The 14,452-nt window shown below is 40.0% G+C and overlaps 1 protein-coding gene and 1 long non-coding RNA gene across 2 annotated transcripts in view; one reads left to right on the forward strand and one right to left on the reverse strand.

Annotated features, from left to right (window-relative positions):
- The window catches only part of LOC136997196 (uncharacterized), a 159,753-nt gene extending 158,437 nt beyond the window's left edge, over positions 1–1,316 (forward strand). The window contains exon 4 of the long non-coding RNA XR_010888000.1: positions 1,215–1,316. This is a non-coding gene — a long non-coding RNA (uncharacterized lncRNA). The remainder of the gene's footprint in view (positions 1–1,214) is intronic.
- Positions 1–14,452, reverse strand: part of LOC105671159 (uncharacterized) — a 318,172-nt gene that overhangs the window by 157,447 nt on the left and 146,273 nt on the right. The window lies entirely within an intron of this gene.

The following is a 14,452-nucleotide window of genomic DNA, read 5'->3' on the forward strand; positions in this document are numbered from 1 at the left end:
ACATTCTTCACATAAAAGAGAAAAAATTGACAATAAACGAAATTCAGTTTCACTGAATTTGTACTCCTGGAAAGATCTGCCAAAACCGTGCTGGCCTATATACAAGGCTAATGAAAAACAGGAGAGTCAAAGGACGGATTGTCATGAGCACTTAAATAATGCTCACCCCTTAATCATCACAATCAGCAGATTGACAATGGACAAGACCGTGATTTACGGAACTCGTCCTGTCCAAGAAGCCCACCAAATCTTGAACTTGCAGTTCAATGTCGAATCAAAATTAGATGGAAAAAATATAAGGAGGGAGAAAGGCAGAAAATTCGTTCGTGAAGACTCAAATGTAAACGTACATTCTTCACATGAAAGAGAAAAAATTGACAGTGAACAAAATAAGAAGAAACGTTTGAATAAAAGTTGTTTGGTTCGAACACGAAGTGTGTTAAGATTGTTAGCTGTTTATATAGAGAAATAAAATATATAGAGAAATTATTAAAATATTAATTACATATAATACATTAAATACAATATTTCGTACATTCATATTCAATAGTTCTCTATGCTTTTTCATTATACGCATTCTTTGATAATCTTAAACCTTTAAAATTTTTCGATAAATCTCGAACGGTCGAGAATTTATATAATTTAACTTTACTTTTATTTTTGCAGAAGATTTGGAGCAAAAAGTCGCTGCACAGCAGCAACCAATTAGAACAGCTAATTTCAAATCAACAGCAGCTGCAATATCAAATCATATACTTGCAGCAGCAACAGCAACATTAAAAGGATGTAACATGGCAAAAACAACAAAATGAAAAAGATATTTGTCTATTTGTACTAAAAGTGTTTAGATTAAATTCGTTAAAATTAATATTTCTGTCCTATAATAATAATAAGAAACGGAACATTCGTAACAAAAACTGTCCGTGGTGCTTTTATTCGCGTGCACCTCAAGATTTCGCATTTGTTTGTTTATTATTATCTCTCCTTTTTAATCTGTTATAACAAAATCGGTCCTTCAAACCGGATACGCGAGTAAGCCGTTGACGAGCGACTGTGCGCAGCATAAGCTCACGATAAATGAAGTGCAATATCGCTCCTTGCGTTTGGTGGTAAAAAATACTACCATATCGTCCTAGTAGAAGCAATATGTTATTGTTATGATTATCGAAAGCAAACTACCACACAATTCATTGCTCCTCAATTTTTTCGAATAGTTTGATTTCAGAGAAGGGACTCGAGGTGGATCTCACCACAGAGATGCAATCTACCAACGGACGCGCCTCAGGATCTCGGATGCAACAACGGATATATGCATGCGGGTGGCGCGATGTGGCTCTCTTGGGCCGGTAACGCGCCATGAACACAGGAGTGCACAGGCCGATTTCCTCTTTGCGCGTAGCGGCATGGCTCGTTTAAAATGCAGATTAGACCCTATCCGGCATCCTTTTAATGCGATTCGCCGACCGACGTGGCAGCGGCACCGATCAACGCTCGGCTAAAACATTATCTGCAATTGGGCACGCGGACAGCCGGACAGGCAGACAGAGAGAAATTTATTGTATTCTGGAGAAAAGCTTGTTCAAACAAATAAAAATATGTTTACTATTAATCAAAAATAATAATAAAAAAATTCAGAACCAAGTAAATAATATTAGATTCAGCGAGTCTGCGATCGAAAAGAACCCGCAGACGTTTTAGAAATAATTTTTTTTAATTATACAAATGTAGAATATAAAGAATAAGAATAAATATAAAGAAAAAGAATAATAAAAATAAAGTAAAAAATTACACGATTCACGGCGCAGCAAAAAATTGAGAACATTATCATTTGCATTTTACATTCAACATTTGCATGTCCAGATACAAAGTTCCATGCATGATCATGTGCTCATTCCTACTTAAGCCATTCGGCGGTGTATAAAAAAGGATTAAATAGAGATGCAACGACGACGATATTGCGGTCGTACGAGCACAAAATTTCTTTGAGCATGCAACAGTGACCGATTTGAATCGGCTCACGGTACATTTTCAAACATGAACGCGATTTAAGACCGCGGCTTTCGATGCGGTTTCACAATGAACCTTGCGGTATATATTCACAGCACGGAAATTCTATTCGGCGACAGACGCTTTCGTTGTTCGCATTTCGGCCTCGCGACGTCTGCCATCCGAAGCATTTGCAATCGTCGGCATAATAAGCGAATAAAATTACTGTGTGACGGCTTGCAAACGTTTTAAGGTTTCTGAAATAAGATATCGCCTCGATTAGTAACGATATTATTTTCTGACGATTAAGCAGAAAATAATTGTTAATTAAAACTTTTAAATACGTTTCTGTTTTATTCTAAATTTATTTTTGTAAAATATTTACGATTTTTAAATATTTGTAATTTCTTTCATATGCTGAATTGTGTTCATATCTATAATATTATCATTAATTTTTATGTAACAACTTAAGCATTATAAAATAAATCGTATGTTTATACTTTTTGACAAAACAAACGCTAAAGTAAACTGCAAGATATTACACCATGTCAACGATAACGGAAGAGATCCGCTTTCCCTCTCTCTTTCTCTCTCTCTCTCTTTCTCTCTGTCTCTCTCCCTCGTTTCTTGGCAATAAATCTCTGTGCGGCACTTCTCGGCTACTAGTTAACAATGCATAACCTCGAGACATACGCGAAAACGAGCCTCAGTGAAAAGAAGAGGTCTCTCCATTCGCGTCTTGTCTGTCAAGACATCTCATCCGGCGAGCTCGACTCCGTCAAAGGTCGATCTCTCGCACGGCAATAGACCGCTAGAATTAGAGAAGTCCCCGACGCAGTCTCTCAACCTATTTCGCCATCATCTCGTGGAGAAGCTCTCTCTCGTTTTCTTTGTTTCATTTTTCATATTATCATCCGTATAAATTTTCTTATAAAATAGACGTGGCAATCGGAATATTTTTTATGAGTGAATTTTTTTTACTCAACTTGCTAGAATTATTTCTAACTTCATTATTTTTTGTTTGTTAAATCGGACACTGAGGATGACCAAAAATGTATAGATGTACGAAACATACGAAACGTATGTGAAATTGTTTTGGAAATAAATTGAATTATTGAGCAACATCACCTAGCTCCGGCTTTAGTGGCTTAATTTTCCTAGTAAAATATTTCTAACTTTAACAGGACATTCTAGAACTCTTTCGAATGCATTCAATAAAAAATTAATATTTTTTAAAGGTAGAGTGTCAGTTTCATAAGCACTCATAAGATGTCATTAACCGTATATTTTCATCCGTATGTACAGTTAATCTTTGTATTTTGTTGCGCGTAATATTATCCCCGTAATAAATAAAGTCGAAGTGTAAGTCTGCTATCTGATTGTTCGTCTGGATATCTTCCTCCTGCAACATGACTTCCGCAAGGGAATTACGGGATCAATGCGCACGTTACTTGCGTTGGAAGCCAAAGGTCCTCCACGTCCTCTAGCTGCGATTGGCCTATGACCGACGACAATAGAAAGCTAGATACGCTCGTAAACTCGATGGCTTTTGAAAACGTCACTCAGAAAGAAGTCATGGAAATAGCGGACACGTTGAGGAAACATCCACCGCCAGCGAAAAGGTTCCTTGAACCTCGCTGGTTGCCGGTCACTTTCCTCGAAGATCGTCCTTTCACATGTGTCACGTCGCAATCACCTGCGCGCCTTTGCCATCCGCAGGGAACAAACTCCCGCAACTGTTATATGAACATCACCCACCTGGATGGCAATATACTCGAGGCCGATATTACGGTATCGGTTGAGGAACGACGATCGAACCAGCTGGCGATGATTTTCTGCACGACAAACGTATCGTCGAATTCAGAAATAAATGCCGGAAAGAAAATTCGCGTCGTTCGCGTAAAAAATAAACTTGTAATCTGCGTAACTTTTTCGAGGATGCCTAAGAAAATTCATCTCAATCTTACAGTCTGCAATTTTATTCGCTGAAGATGATTCGCTAAATCCAGATTGGCCAAAACGTTTGACTATTTAATACTATCTAATACTAAATAATACTTAATTTGAACATTTAGATCTTGCTGTAGCTTTTTTAGCCCCTTTTTTCCTTTGTGTGAAAGAAATATTCACAAAGTGTTTGCAGATCTTCGCAATGAAAAGGATAAATGAAGGAATGTTTTCACTTCTTTGTAATTAATGCGTTGCGCCTTTTTGTTATTTTTATTATTTATATTGATAAGGGCTTGATGACAAGCCGAAACGTTTATATTCTACGATAATGTAAATTAAGTAATACACTATTGCACGATCAAGTATAATAATTTTAAAACAAAAGAAATAATTGTGTTTTATAAAAAACAATTATACAATAGTACTCATTATCGGAAACTTTAGATAATTGATGATATAGATGATATAGAAAGCAGCGTTTGTTTGACTTTATGATATTGTAAAGAATAAATTTTAATGAAAAATACAAAACCATAAAAAAAAAAGTTTGTTAATTACTTGATTAAGTAATACATCACAATTAAGTAATACACTATTGCTTTTTGGTTCTTTACGCTCCTGTTTAATAATTTTGATAAATGAAGGATATGCGTGAAATAAGCACGCGAAGTAAATGAAAAGCGCATCTAGAATTTCTCGATGACAGGCAACTCTATCGAATTAGGGCGCGAGCAAAGATCGAGAGGCGGTACTTGGCGACGTTTATCTCCGCGCAGCTGCATTATGACGTCGCGCATCTCGGCCGGGCGTATCGCCCGCCGGTACATGCCGCGAATTCTTTTCCGGCTTCTATCGCAACCTGCCATTATCTGATGTGACATTTCATGAAAATGTGACGGCGGCCGTTTGTTATTACGCGGCTATCCGTGAACGCCGCGTCGTGCCGGCACAGGTAATTATCGGTCTCACGGTGTAATTATCGCAATTGTTATCCGTTCGTGGGGCGAGGCCAAGAAGGTCAGAACTAGGGGAGGCCCCAACGAGACTTGCAACGTAGATCCACCTCCTTGATTCCACTCGTCTCGTTGCTATTGTGATTCGAGACAGTGCGCCTAGTTAACACGTGTGAAATGTCAACGCGAGAAAAAAAAAACAGAGTAAAATCGACCAAAGAATAAGCATACCGTATCATGTTTATTTAAAATTGTTATTGTTTGCTCAAGATAATCTGATAACAGACCGAAACGTTCAATTTGAATAAAAATTTGTTAATTTTTTGGCACGAACATGCGGCTCTTAGACCTTTGACTACATTTTTCGAGTAAAATATTGTCAAATAATTTTGTCATATTCACTGCCTCGATTTCACATTGCAAAGTATTATGTAACTTCTTTCTAAAAAATACTTTTACTATTTTATTTGTAATTAAAATATTCTTTTACACAAAAACTATTTTTTTTACCCCAGACCGATCTCTACGACAAAAAATTAAAAATAAAATAAGCAAGATGGAAGTAACAAGAAATACTGAACTCCATTTCAAGGAAAATAAGCGTACAAGTGATTCACCAATCGTAGATTATACGGCTAAATATAGCTTTAACAAAGTACATCGTTTAATTAGCTAACTGTCAATCATTTCCTTATCGACATGCTTTGTTGGCGTAGCACGAGACGGTGTCGGTCTCCCCTCCAGAGGAAGACACATCCTGTCTCTGATTTTTGAAGCCCCTGTGCATCCTCCGAGCGGCCCCAGGTTCACGTCATCGTGGCGTTAACCTCTGCCGAGCGCTCTTTCGCGATGCGTGTGCGCAAGAAACCGCGACAAAATTACGAATCGAACGAGAAATTCTCATGCCACGCGGCGCGTACACTCTTCTCGGGTTTGCGTGCGCGCGATATCGCACAATACAATACACGGCGCGTATAATTCCCCCGCTATAATTCATTCGTGAGAATAGGAAATAAACGGCCGTTTTCCCGGCGTGGAGTAGCGTCTCTATCCATTTGCCGGTTCAATGAGTTAGCATTGGCGGACCTCCCCGGAATCGCCGCAGGTGTATCGAGTCGTCGTATCTTTCAGAGGTACACACGTATCCCCGCGCGCGGCGTGCATAGTAATTATGATAATGTCGTGTGAGTCACGATTACAGGGACGCGACGGGGCGAAATTAATAACGGAGATTCACGATATATTCGAGGACATGTCAATTTGAGACATCGTAACTGACGCGAGTGAGTAACGCGGCGAGCAGGAAGCGACGTGGAAACAGGTACCTGGACGACGCGCCGGGCATCCTAGGAACGAGCGAACGCACGCGAGCCTGTGATCAACGCCAACGACGAAGTTCGTACTTCACAGCGGAACAGCCCAGCGTGCGGTCACCGTGCATCCGCCATCCCCCGAGGCGCCGCCGCTCACTTATTAAACAAATTCAAGTATGTATGAACCGATGAGTGTGAATATATCGACGATGAGCCGCTAATAGTAGTGTTGCGTGTGTAATGGCATCAGGATTTTATTTCAAAACGGCTTAATAAATAATAGCTTTAAACTTTCCTCTTGTAATCACGATAATCGCGATTTAAGCTTTGTTGTTCTAAGCTACGTCGTAAATCTTCGCTCAAGATAATCGCCCATTTCGTTAATATTTCTGCTGGTAAGAATAAAATTGATAAATCAGCTCGATATTATTATTCCACGCCTTTCATATTCCACTGGCTATTTTTGTGTTTCTTTCAAGTGGAACATTTCGTTGTAGTATGCATCATAATGCATTTCTATCTGTGCTCACATCGTGTAAACGCGATCTCAGCAGTAATCACCCTCACAAGCGGGCCTAATCGCAACCTCGAGGTACGATTCAAGGTAATTCCGATGCCCGCGCCGGAAAGGCAATGCCAGAATATCTCCGCGCATCGCAAGGCAGACAAACGTTTATCGCGTGCCCGCGTGCGCCTTCGTGCATAATTCCGCGTAGGAGAACCCCAATTATCCAATACTTACGCCTTACTGTACTCGAGTTTTCTCGACAATGCATCGGTACTTTCCTGCTCTTTCTCTTTCTCTCGCTGACGCCGCAAGACAAATACGCGCAACGCGCATTACTTTCGCCCACGCACCGCACGCATAATTCCCGAGGGGTTGCACGAGCATTCTTTTCTCGGAAGGTCGTTTCTCAGTTAGAGACAAGATCGAGTCAGAGTGTTTCAAATGCTGGAGAAACTATTGCAAACTGTTGTACGTAGTTATGTAACTTCGAGAAAAACTATAAAGAATTTAAGAAAATAAAAGTTTAATAAAACAGTTCGAAAAATAGAAAAAATTCAAAAAAGAAAAAATCTTTAAAAGTTATATGAAAGTATTTCTTTTTTATATATTTATGTTAATTTCGAGAACTGTCTAAACTGAAGATGGCCTAAACGTTTGTTTTTAAGTTTATCACATTATAAACATAAGATTCGAGCACCTGCTCTACATCAGCATTAATAATAAATTGTAATTATTGTCTTTAAAAGTTACCGAACAACAAAGTAATAGCATGGAAAATTTATTTCCATCTTCGTTCTGTTACTTGCGCGTGTACGTCTGTATGTTGCATCTGATACCGATTCAAACACACTTTATTAAGCTTCGATAGCGCAGCGAATAGTTCATTTGTTTTCTCGGGTCCGAGCCTATTGCCGTATGTTACGAAACCACTTGCAAAGCGTTTGATCCCATCTCTTAGCCTCGGCTGCGTGCGAGCCGAGTTAACGTCGTTCCCGACGGGGGTTGATACTAGTCGTCCCGCACGCTATCTCTTTCCCGGCCGCCGGTCAGCCGCGGGCTACCTCTTCCAGGTGCACGCATACATCTCGCCGTTGCCGCCCATATCGTCATTACGAACACTTGCACCGGTTAGCCCCGCTCGCGTGAATGCGTGCGCGGCGTGTGCGCGCGCGTTACCTCGCCTATCCGCCGATGCGTGACTGCGTCGGAGGAGCAGTTTGCCAGGATTATTATGCAAGCTCGCGGTGCTCTCAGGCAGAGTCGGTGCTCCGGGTTCCGGGTCCGATTGTTCGCTCACTTCGGCGCGGTGCAACTCTCTGACACCTGATGTTAATAACGGAATTTTATCGAAGATTTTCTTTTCATGTTCTTTCAAGCGCTCTTTTTGAGAGCTAACTCAATTCACGACAGAATTAGGGCAAGAACCCCTCCTCAACGCGCTAAATAGGGATATTTCCCTCCTCAACGTAATTGGCGAATCGCAGCCTACAAATACTGGACAACGGTCCTTGATTGGAAAGGTGGACTCTTCTCCTCACGTTTCAGGAAACGAATACGATTCGGATGCGTCCTCACAAGCCTCTACGGTTAAAATCCGGTTCCGATTTCCGGTTCATTTATTGTATTACCGTGTGATTTTCTAAACAGTTAATTCTGAATTTCGATTTATATCGACCTCGCGTACACCGAAGGTGTTCGTGTAATTGAAGACCATTTCTTAATACAGGTATTACTACACGAACAACTTGCGTTGGCCCAGTAGCCCACTTTCTCTTTTGTATCGATTTATTCAATCATTCGAGCCGTCATCTAATTCAATTTCTTTTTCATGTTCTCTTTGTTGCCAGTAATTTAATGTGACGAAATGTAGAGATCTTTCTTGTATCTTTGTACATTTCAACCAAGTGTCAACAGCACGCAGTTGCAACAGAAATTTTACACGCACGCAAGCTTATCGTACACATGTTTGTTTATCGCACGTATATGCCAATTACCGCGAATAAAATGTTGCCAACGCACACGTCACGTTAATTCCAGTCTCTATTTCTCGCACATACGTGCCTCGGATCTACAACGAGGATGAAAATCATTCACCGTGAGTTTGTACGTCGGTCGAGCGTCGGCTTGCATTAAACGCATTTGCAAAGCGGTTCTCCTTGCACGCGTGCAATTTGTCATTACGCGTGTCATCCTCCGCACGGTGGAAGCGCCGCGCAAAAATCGCGTCCTTCGGGGTGGTGATCTTTCGTGCGCTCGTCAGCGCGCGATGAAAGGAGGTTTCATTATTCATCAGTTCGGCCGACCAGGCGAGTTATGGCGGCGTGTAACGCTTGCATGGAGAGAAGCTCAAACGTCTCTCGGCAAGAGTGTTCCGCAAAGTATCGTTCCGCTTACGCAAGCACACCCACGCGAGCGGCTTACGCGGGCGCGTTGCGACTTCGTCACAATGCGATCGAATCGATGCATTTCCTCTCTCTCATTTTCTAACGAGTGATTGTCCAAACAACATTAGATTTCGTTCGAGTCGTTTCTGCGATAGCATCGAGAACGTGAACGATACCTTGAGATAAGATAATCGAGATGATATCGCGTTGATAGGCTTTCACTTAGTGCTATTTTCAGATTTATTGATAATGGACCACTTCTCAATAGCATCAATGTATTATTGCTACTACGAAATATTGGCGGCATTACCACTCATGCGGAGAGAATACCGGCAATAAACTGGCGAATGAAAGAATTACTGACATTAACCTCAGTTATATCGCAGGATTTGCTGCAACTACTCTGGAGGAAATTGTTTTGTATTGTATAAAATCGCATTTCCTGCTGTTAAGTTTTCTATTGCCTATCGATACAGTTTATAAACAGATATCGCTGCGTTAATATTGAGAAAGATTATTAATATAGAGAGAAATTGCCGTCCCTTTTTTCCTTTTCATATACACGAGATGAAATCTCCGATCGAAGCAATACAACGCGCGTCCGTATCCTTTCCTCCGTTCCTTTCTCGTCGTTGACCATCATTAAATATACTAAGGTTAATACCCGATCGTACGTATACATACGCAGACAGTTTATGACCGAATCTGCAGAAAAACAGCGCACCGACTGCACTTTTTTGCCATTATCGCCAGCTGATTTACGAGGGAATCAGCAAGCGACAATCGATACGCCGGCTTTACGAGCGGCAATCGCGGTACGCGCGCGTTCGCAATGCTATCGCCCGGCGGAGGAGCTGGTGCCCCGGATATAAACGTTCCTCTTTTTTGCACGCTTATTGAACGGCGAGTGCCATACGCAGACGTATTATTAAGCTCCGGTCGCACCGGATACCGCCGCCGCCGCCATTTAAAGTTTTATTTACGTCCGCGAGCAAGGTGATAAATTTACATAGGACCAAAGACTTCCTGTAACATCTTGCCCCGTTCGTCGCAGGTTTTGTGCCCGTCCGTATCAGAAAACATAACGCGTAATTTACGAGCAATTCGGAAAAGTACCGTCTAGAATGTCTGGGCACGACAAAAACCTTCACCGCGCCAGCGATAATTTACCGCAAGGATAACAACCGTCCAAATATGATATTAAACTATCGTAAATGTGTTAAAGTAATTGCATTTAGGCCCGAACCGCTTATTAACTATCGTAAATTAGTGTTCACGCGGATGTATTGAACCTAAATCGATCGTGATTAGAAAATGGAGATAAATCTTCCGTAGAGAGTTCCGCTGACTTTAGCAAAATTAATACACTGAGAGAAATGTTTGGTATGAATAACCAAAATTTAGGGAAAAAATACTTACGTGTCGGAAAAATTTTAATCGTGTCGAGTGAAAGTGAGAAGGAGATGCCGAAAACTCGCTCAATGATGGAGCGGGAGGAGCTTGAAAAAGCATCATTGGAGCAACTGCAAAAAAAGGCTCGTCGCTATCAACTACCGTTGATAAGCGATAAGGATTTGATTATCGAGTCAATTTTGACTCATCTCGAGAGGACAGGACTTACGGAGAGGACATTGGAGACGCCACAGATCACGGGCGAGGTCCACGTTCCGGCAGCGTCGTTCTCGAGGCGAGCCGCCGAAACAAAGCCGCTAAAACCTCTGTGAAGTTGGCCCCCCATTTTTCAAAATTGAAAAAAATGATTAGAGTTCTGGATGCCCCCCGAGGAGTTCTAGAGTTCTCAGACCATTTTAGAAAGAGTTCTGCCATTTAAAGTGAAGAAAACACCATTTGAAAAATCGGGGGGCTAACTTCACGACACCCCCCATTGTGTAAAAAATCCAAATTTTTTTATAGTTCTGAGTAGATTTCAAATAGTTCTATAGTTCTAGATAAGTTTCAAAAATAGTTCTGCTCAAAATACTACGTAAATTAAATTTGAAATTCTCGACTTAGAAAACGAAAAATAGCGAGAACTCATTCAATTTTGATTTTAGCGTTTCGAGCCTTAAGAATAATCGTTAGAACTCGTGAGGGGCTATACAGAACTCTCAACAGAACTGCCGATTACCGAGAAAAAATTTTTTTCCCTGTAGGACTTAGAAATTTTTTGAATCCTAAACTTCAACCATCGAGAACTTTTTTATTTCGCCTCTGAGCGCTTCGAGTGTTAATAATGTCTGTACTTCTTATTTATTAAATTGAAATTGCTTTTTACAAGATGACCCATTTTGAAGCTTCCGCAAGTTCATATTATTTTTTTAAATTATGTTTCATAAGCGCACGCTTGTCGATATATTTTAAAAAGCATATTGTTTCATGTATCGCAAAATACAATTTTCATTCGATTCGCAAGAGTCCGTCATTAAAATTTGTCATTAAGCGAAAGGATAATTGTATCAAAAACGTGGTTAATCAAGTTTTAAGACCAAATGAGATTCAGTGTGCAAAAAGGAAAGAACAAACAAGAAGTCTGGTGCAAGACATTTTTACGCGACTTTCGTAATGCGTCGATTAACCAGCTTAATAATTGCACTCCTTATACGTGCGAGAGGATAATTGTTTTTGCATAATCGAGATGGATCTGATCTCTCGCCACACGTTCGTTTGATACGGGAAAAGAAATCGACGCGACGAGCACGCGCGCACGTGTGTACGTGCGCGCCGAATGCATCGCGCACACACATTACACACGGCCGTGTGTTGCGCAATACGCGGTGTAATTACACGCGATTCGGAGCGGATTTTAATGCGATCGTATATCCTGCGCGCACACGAAGTAGATCAGTCATTATGAAGTAATTACACGCCGATCGACATTGTACAGGTGTTTCCCGGTACTACATCTATTTATCTCTCCGCGTGACGTCTAAACTGCCAGACAACTTATGCAAGAAATGTCTGTGAACATCATATGTAACTAAAAGCTTTTTATAGAAAAATGCATTCAAAAAATGTTGCAAGGATTCTTTATTCTTTTTGTCAAACCAAAACTAGTTCTGATATGAAAAAAAGCGAAAATATGACATTATCGCAATGCGTTCGAGTGTATAAAGCAAGCGCATCAATGCTGTGCAAGCGTGTCATTGTAATATTTCAAAAGAGCTGTCATCACTCAGCATCGATAGCTATTCAAAGTGCCGACATGAAAAATGAGCGCCTGATATGACGTTAGAGCTATGTACTTTCATCCTCCTATAGATCCAAATTAGTTAAGATCATCGAGAAGTAAATTGATTTTCAATAGTCATTAATTATGCTTTTACCACTAGATTATAAAATTCTAGAGAACAATTTATCACACATTCATTTATCATGAATGAGTATTCATCAGAAAAACAGAGAGTGAACGAAAGAAACGTTTTAATAAAAACGTCTTATTAAACTTTAAATTAACAATTATTTATTAATTTATAAATTGGAAAGAGTCTTTGGAATATTTAACAAATCTAATCTATCAAATATAATTTAATAATATTTTAGGATTTTTGTATCGCAAATGTAATAATCAAGAATTTTGAAACTTTGTTATTGAATTAATTATTAGAGGTAGAGCGCCGCGTGCGTTTACAAAAATCGACTGAAATATGCAGATCGTGTCTAGCACTGTATTAAGTAATCAAAAAAGTTTGATAATAAAAATTAAACAAGTGCAAATACTTTAGGTCAATGCAATCGAAATAAACATAAATAATCAAATTTTTAGTTTAAATAAAATAACTGTGAAAGATATCGCCAAGATCTAGCGATAGGCGCCAGCTAACAACAGCCAAAATTCCGACCAACATCGAATTAAGCGATAATCGATACTGCAAGCGCAATCCTGCGCAGAGAATAAGAAAGGGTCAAACTTGCTCGAAAGCACGAGAAAATTCGATAAAGTTTACCTTTTAAGAGCAGCTTTTCAGAAAATCACTTTCTATCGCCGAGCCGAATCATACAGTCGCTAATCATAGCAATCTAATAGAGAGACAGTCGTGTCGTAGTCGAGCAGCATTGTACTTAGATTTTCTATAACCAGTATTAACTTGTAAATTATATTGTAATCTATTACTTTAAATTCAGTGTCGGTTTGATTGAAACTCTATCCTGTCATTCCTTAACCAAGTCGGGTCGGAAGAATTATCTATTATTTACAATCTATAATAAATAAGGCCGTGTCAAAGATGTAACCGTCGTTTTCGTTTAAAATTAACGAGCCGTTTGAAAGATTTATAAAAGACTTTTATTTATTAAAAACTACAACTTATCGAGCTGAATAATCGTCGAGACTTAATCGATAAAACTAAGTCGTATCTTACAACTGTAAACACTTTGATTCACTTCAAACTCTTTTTGCACAAAAGAAAAGAAAAAACTCTAATTTGATATTACCGAAAACAAAAACGAAAAATTTCAAAGAGATGTAATGAGAGCTTGAGTGGAGAAAGTGATTTCTCCTACATTTTGATTATCCATTCCGTATCAGAACAGGTCTATGAAGACATTAGCATTTGCGATTTGCGAATCGCCGGGATCGCGGTCTGCCTTCTCGAAGATTCTGTGCGTCGAGAAGCCGCGTGACGGAAACGCGTGCGCGCGAGAAAGCGGCGGCGGGATTGACACGTAGCGGGGAGAAATACCCGTAAAAATGAAAGCGGCGGCCGGAAATTTAATCAAGTGAGTTGATAGCGAAGGTCCTACCGCCGATGGCCCATCCGGTGGTAGAGAACTTGGCAGCACGCGCTAAATTACAGGTTTGAAAGGCTCTGGAAGAAATCGCTGTCTTCCCTGTGCGCAGCGCGCACGTACTCTAACACAAATTATCGGCCGTGCGATCGAGTCGTCGATTGCCGTGGTCGCCAATCAAAGGCGGTTTTCTAACGACAATGAAAGTGCTCGATCGGCGAGCGATTTTCGTACGGAAACCGCTGCGGAAGGAGTCGCCTGGAAAGGTTGACGACACGCAATTGACCCTCGGGGGCATCACCAAGAACTTAAACTTTTATAGCTTGATATTAAAAAATTCGACAAAAGTAAAAAAGAATATTTTAGCGACAAAAACTTCTATTACTTATCCTATGAACAATGATGTACCTGCGCATTAAAGGGGGAGACCACTGTAACGGCCCGAAAAATATAGATATTTTTGAGAATTTTTTACAAAGAAACTATACAATGGATCTTTTTGAAACTTTGACGATATTTTATTGGACATTTTTATTAGACATTTTAAAAGATAAAAAACTCCACTCCACTCGATTTTCACGAGATCTTATACGCATGAGTATATTCGTATTTATAAAATTTCATTTTTTTATT

This window comes from Linepithema humile, chromosome 1 (assembly GCF_040581485.1).
Source record: "Linepithema humile isolate Giens D197 chromosome 1, Lhum_UNIL_v1.0, whole genome shotgun sequence".
Lineage (NCBI taxonomy): Eukaryota > Metazoa > Arthropoda > Insecta > Hymenoptera > Formicidae > Linepithema > Linepithema humile.